We start from the raw sequence: 6,817 nt of genomic DNA, 5'->3' as shown, positions 1-6,817 counted from the left end.
CCCAAACTCCAATGGTGGGGGGTCAGAGAAGGACATGGTCTCCTGCATTGTCCTTTCAGAAGACCTCTGCTGTACATGGCTGGGCCTGGCTGGGACTTGGCAGAGCTGGCACCCCTCGCTGGGTGAAATATGAGGGGCGTCAGCTGGCAGTAGTGTGGGGGACGCGGGGTTCGCCAGCGCTCTTGTCTCTACTAATGAGTCCCGTCTGGTGTCCAGGATGAGAGAGGGGGATAAATCAGGACTAATGAAAGCCATTGTAATGCCCTTAACTTGGTACCGGTTTTCCCAGTACTGGTCTGAACTACAGTATACCTAATGAATAGTACTGGTCTGAACTACAGTATACCTAATAGAATAGTACTGGTCTGAACTACAGTATACCTAATAGACCAGTACTGGTCTGAACTACAGTATACCTAATAGAATAGTACTGGTCTGAACTACAGTATACCTAATAGAATAGTACTGGTCTGAACTACAGTATACCTAATAGACCAGTACTGGTCTGAACTACAGTATACCTAATAGAATAGTACTGGTCTGAACTACAGTTACCCTACTAGAATAGTACTGGTCTGAACTACAGTATACCTAATAGACCAGTACTGGTCTGAACTACAGTATACCTAATATAATAGTACTGGTCTGAACTACAGTATACCTACTAGATAGTACTGGTCTGAACTACAGTATACCTAATAGACCAGTACTGGTCTGAACTACAGTATACCTAATAGAATAGTACTGGTATGAACTACAGTATACCTAATAGACCAGTACTGGTCTGAACTACAGTATACCTAATAGAATAGTACTGGTCTGAACTACAGTATACCTAATAGACCAGTACTGGTCTGAACTACAGTATACCTATAGAATAGTACTGGTCTGAACTACAGTATACCTAATAGACCAGTACTGGTCTGAACTACAGTATACCTAATAGAATAGTAATGGTCTGAACTACAGTATACCTAATAGACCAGTACTGGTCTGAACTACAGTATACCTAATAGACCAGTACTGGTCTGACTACAGAATACCTAATAGAATAGTACTGGTCTGAACTACAGTATACCTAATAGACCAGTAACTGGTCTGAACTACAGTATACCTAATAGACCAGTACTGGTCTGAACTACAGTATACCTAATAGAATAGTACTGGTCTGAACTACAGGATACCTTAATAGACCAGTACTGGTCTGAACTACAGTATACCTAATAGACCAGTACTGGTCTGAACTACAGTATACCTAATAGAATAGTACTGGTCTGAACTACAGTATACCTAATAGACAGGTACTGGTCTGAACTACAGTATACCTAATAGACAGGTACTGGTCTGAACTACAGTATACCTAATAGACAGTACTGGTCTGAACTACAGTATGCCTAATAGACTAGTACTGGTCTGAACTACAGTATACCTAATAGACAGGTACTGGTCTGAACTACAGTATACCTAATAGACAGGTACTGGTCTGAACTACAGTATACCTAATAGACAGGTACTGGTCTGAACTACAGTATACCTAATAGACTAGTACTGGTCTGAACTACAGTATACCTAATAGAATAGTACTGGTCTGAACTACAGTATACCTAATAGACCAGTACTGGTCTGAACTACAGTATACTAATAGACCAGTACTGGTCGCTGAACTACAGTATACCTAATAGACCAGTACTGGTCTGAACTACAGTATACCTAATAGAATAGTACTGGTATGAACTACAGTATACCTAATAGACAGGTACTGGTCTGAACTACAGTATATCTAATAGACCAGTACTGGTCAGAACTACAGTATATCTAATAGACTCTCACAAACTCAGTATACTTATTCTATCTGTACAACCCACTTGCATTTGTACATCAGTCTCTACATTGTGTTGTGTTAAGATCTGTTCCATCCACCAATGTGCATGTTGGGTACTTTGTGTCTTTAGACACAAGACGACTTAAGGATTCACCCAGCGGCCTTCCTTCGTTCCATCCCCCATTCTGGTCACATCAGCTCATAACACATGCACAACTCCTTCCTTCCCAGAGAGCTTAGCGGCTGGCGGAGTGTGTGTGTTGTCTGTGATTGATTGTCTACTATGGAAGCGATATGTCTTCAAATAGACGAGGGGATCCTGGCACCAGTTAATTAGTGATGTGGGATGTGTTAGAGGTCACTAATCCTGGTTACATATGTCAGTGCGTATGAAAGATACCTCCTGGGACCTGTTACACACACGCCTATCACACAGTGACAGCCCACTGAACAGATGTCAGTTCAACATGTAGTTTGATTTACATTTGGTTGAGCGAAATCAAGAAAAATGGCACCACGTCATTGGATTTAGGTTAAAAGTTGGGTGAAAAATAGACGAAATCCCTTTACTTTGATCACTTTTTTCCGCGTTGATTTAACGTCATAACATAGAWTTTTTTTTAAATGACATGGAAACAATGTTGATTCAAGCACTCTTTTTTGCCCAGTGGGAGTGTGTGTATGCTGCTGTTATGTGTATGATGCTATCTCTCACTGAAATAGTTCAAGTACAAAAGGGAAAATAAGTAAACATAAATATAGGTTGTATTTACAATGGTGTTTGTGCTTCACTGGTTGCCCTTTTCTTGTGGCAACAGGTCACAKATCTTGCTGCTATGATTGCACACTGTGGTAGTTCACCCAGTAGATATGGGAGTTTTTCTAAATTGCGTTTGTTTTCAAATTCTTTGTGGGTCTGTGTAATCTGAGGGAAATATGTGTCTCTAATAGGGTCATACATTTGGCAGGAGGTTAGGAAGTGCAGCTCAGTTTSCACCTCATTTTGTGGGCAGTGTCTGCCTACGGCGGCCATTCTCAATAGCAAGGCTATGCTCACTGAGTCTGTACATAGTCAAGGCTTTCCTTAACTTTGGGTCAGTCACAGTGGTCTCTCTCTCTCAATTTCTATTTTTCAATTTCAGGGGCTTATTTGGCATGGGAAACATATGTCTGCATTGCCAAACGCAAGTGAAATAGATAATAAACAAAAGTGAAATAAACAATACAAATGAACAATATTACACTCACAAAAGTTCCAAAAGAATAAAGACATTTCAAATGTCATATTATGTCTATATACAGTGTTGTAATGATGTACAAGTACAAAAGGGAAAATAAATAAACATAAATATCTCTCTCTTTCTCGCAGCCACTCCAGATAGATGATAACTTCTGTGGGCAGGACTTCAACCAGCCCCTGGGAGGAACCAGCACCATCGAGGGTCTGCCTCTGTTCGTGGACAAGGACGATGGCATGACCTCGGTGGCGGCCTACGAATACCACGGCCACACCGTGGCCTTTACCGGCACACGCAGCGGACGCATTAAGAAGGTAGGATAATGGTGGATTCTCTGTGTGTGTCAGTGTGTGTGTGTGTATGTCGCTGTGTGTCTGTCAGTGTGTGTATCTGAATGTTACTCACGTCTGGCTATGAGGATGAATCTAAAGGCTCTGTCTCATAGCTGACTCCTCTGTGCTGAGTGGGGGATTGAGATGACTGGAGTAGCGGGTTTGCCAATCACCGGTGCTGTCGTGCTGTGAGCCATTGCTGTGCCTTCTCTGGTGCTGTTCACTGAGCTCTGGAGAACAGGGGAGGAGAGGGGAGGAGAGGGGAGAACAGGGAAGGAGAGGGGAGAACAGGGGAGGAGAGAGGAGAACAGGGAAGGAGAGGGGGGAGGAACAGGGGAGGAAAGGGGAGGAGAGAGGAGAACAGGGGAGAACAGGGAAGGAGAGGGGGGAGAACAGGGGAGAACAGGGGAGGAGAGGGGGGAGAACAGGGGAGAGAACAGGGGAGGAGAACAGGGGAGGAGAACAGGGGAGGAGAGAGGAGAACAGGGGAGGAGAGAGGAGAACAGGGGAGAACAGGGGAGGAGAGAGGAGAACAGGGAGGAGAACAGGGGAGGAGAGAGGAGGAGAGAGGAGAAACAGGGGAGGAGAACAGGGGAAGAGAGAGGAGAACAGGGGAGCAGAGGGAGGGAGGAGAGGGGAGAGCAGGGGAGAAGGGAAGAACAGAGGAGGAGAGGGGAGAGCAGCGGAGGAGAACAGGGGAGGAGAGGAGAACAGGGGAGGAGAGCAGGGTTAGGTGGGACAGCTCTCAGATGGTTTCAGACTGTTAACACTGACTACAGTCTAAGAAGGGCCTTGGGTTTGGGTTCGAGCTTTAGTCAGAATCTCTATCGAAAGCCGAGGGTGAGTAGATTGTACAGTATCTTTGTTGAACGTATGCAATTATTTGTAGGTCATTTTATGTGGTGGATAATAGAGAAACATGGAATGCAACCACATATTCATACACACCAGAATGCACACCTGCATGCACACTGATTTACACTGAACCATTATGCAGGCACTCATGCACACTAGTCTAGGAGCAGGACACACACACTGAGTCTCTCCTGTTCTGCCAAGTCGGCTGAAACCCAGTCCCATAGTCCTTGGTTCTGACCCCTGAGGTAGCGATAGCTTGCTGGTGGTTTGGAGTGGTGCTGTTGGTGTCCGTCTGCTGGCTGCAGCAGGATAGCGGGCAGGATGCTGGAGGGGGATGTGGAGGCTGGGGCTGGGATGGATCAGCATATCTCAGAAGGAAGATATCCCTCACATGATCGGAATCCCATTTCCACTCTTCCACCGACCCTTCCTGTGTGGAGGCTGAGCGCTGGGCGGTGGGGCGCAGGCTGATGGTGTCCTCACACACAGATCGATGCAGGGCTGTAGATATAGGAGCAGAGACGGCTGGCTGGAGCTGGCTGGAGCTAGGGAAGCATAGTCATCACCACAGAGCACAACCAGGCCCTCCTGTAGTCTCTCTTTCTCCCCCATGACCCCCCTCCTCCTCTCCAGGAGACCCTCTCATCACAGTCTCACCGCTTACCACTGTGCCATCACAAACCGCCTCTCCTCTCTGTCCATGTCCGTGTATCAATGGCATCTCCCTCCCTAATTCCATGCGGCGGCATCATTGTCATTTTCTCCTGATTTGGTTTTGTTTGTTGATCTGTTTGTTTGGCTGGTGATTGTAGTGTTGACGGTGGCTTGACGGTCAGGGCCATCTGAGGTGGGCAGGAGCAGAGCACTGCTTCTATCTGGAGACAGTAGAGAGGAGAGTGTGTGGAGGGCCTCCGATCGTTGCTAGCATTTTTGTTTTATTGCTATATTTATTGTGAGTTAAACTGTGCACCGTGCCCTAATGAAATGGAAAGCAGCAGTCTATGGATGTAATTCGCCCTGTGCTCCCGTTGATGTGGCTGCAAGGCCCTTATTGATTCATCTATATGAATATATAATCACAGGCGTAAATCTTAGCAGGCGCGGAGGCAGCGGGCGGCTGGACTTGTTCAAATGCAGCTAGTCTAGTTGTTGGGGGGCAGATGATGTGTGTGTGCCTGGGTAAAGTGTCCACACACACGCTCTGTTGGCACCCATGTTTGAGTGTTTGCATATSCATGTGTGTGTCTATCTGAATGTTTGTGGGGAATGTAGAATGTGCTCATACTGTGTTGCTAGTGTTGTGATCCCTCTCTGTAGTACCAGCCAGCAGAGCTGGGATCACTGGGTCACTGTCTGCCATTTAATAGGATTCCTCAGCTTCAGAACTGCTGCAGCTGCTTCTAACACACACAGGAGAGGAACACCCACATCTCCATAAAACCTGGAAAGCTCTCTCAGACTACTTCTATTTACAACCTGAGAAGCACCCCTCAGGCCTCACAGCTCCTGCTAAATAGCCTCTCTCAGCCCTTTGAACCATTTCCACCGCCAAAAACAAAAGAGCGAGAGGGAAATAAAAAGGAAATAACATTTTCTCTGAGAGGGAGATCTAAGCTATGCGTGGGATGATTCCATATGTGTTGTTGACCTGCTAGGCCTCTAAAACCTCCCTCCTACCCAAGTCAGTACCGAACGGATGGGCCAATCTGCATAGGGCGCTGGCCTTGTTACCGTGCCGATGGGCTGAGGGGCGTGTGGCTGAGCCTGATTTGATTTGATTAAGCCCTGTTCATTCACAGTGGCACAGCTAATCTTGAGGCAGTGAGACATGCAGAGACTTCCAACTAACAAGTCATAAATTATGGAGCAAGGTTCAGTCTCTTACCTTCTCTCTCCCTCCCTGGACTGGTTATGTGCACTAGGCAGTGAACACTACTTCTCTCTCCCTCCCTGGACTGGTTATGTGCACTAGGCAGTGAACACTACTTCTCCTCTCCTCCCTGACTGGTTATGTGCACTAGGCAGTGAACACTACTTCTCTCTCCCTCCCTGGACTGGTTATGTGCACTAGGCAGTGAACACCACTTTCTCTCCCTCCCTGGACTGGTTATGTGCACTAGCAGTGAACACTACTTCTTCTCCCTCCCTGGACTGGTTATGTGCACTAGGCAGTGACACTACTTCTCTCTCCCTCCCTGGACTGGTTATGTGCACTAGGTCAGTGAACACTACTCTCTCTCCCTCCTGGACTGGTTTATGTGCACTACGCAGTGAACATACTTCTCTCTCCCTCCCTGGACTGGTTATGTGCACTAAGGCAGTGAACACTACTTTCTTCTCTCCTCCCTGGACTGGTTATGTGCACTAGGCAGTGAACACTACTTCTCTCTCCCTCCCTGGACTGGTTATGTGCACTAGGTAGTGAACACTACTTCGCCTCCTCCACAGGTACCTTGCTTGGGTCAGATAGAGAGATAGAGGGATGAATGGAGGGATAGCCACAGCAAGGTTAGCCAGGGACCGTCCTACGTGGACAGACAGGACACAGGCTCCCAGTGACCAGACCT

The 6,817-nt window shown here is 46.7% G+C and overlaps 1 pseudogene; it reads left to right on the top strand.

Moving 5' to 3' along the window:
* Positions 1 to 3,586, top strand: part of LOC111976433 (plexin-A1-like) — a 72,506-nt pseudogene extending 68,920 nt beyond the window's left edge.
* The last annotated feature ends 3,231 nt before the right edge of the window (positions 3,587 to 6,817 follow it).

This window comes from Salvelinus sp. IW2-2015, linkage group LG17 (genome assembly GCF_002910315.2).
Source record: "Salvelinus sp. IW2-2015 linkage group LG17, ASM291031v2, whole genome shotgun sequence".
Taxonomy (NCBI): Eukaryota; Metazoa; Chordata; class Actinopteri; order Salmoniformes; family Salmonidae; genus Salvelinus; species Salvelinus sp. IW2-2015.
This window is presented reverse-complemented; position numbering and strand designations above follow the sequence as displayed.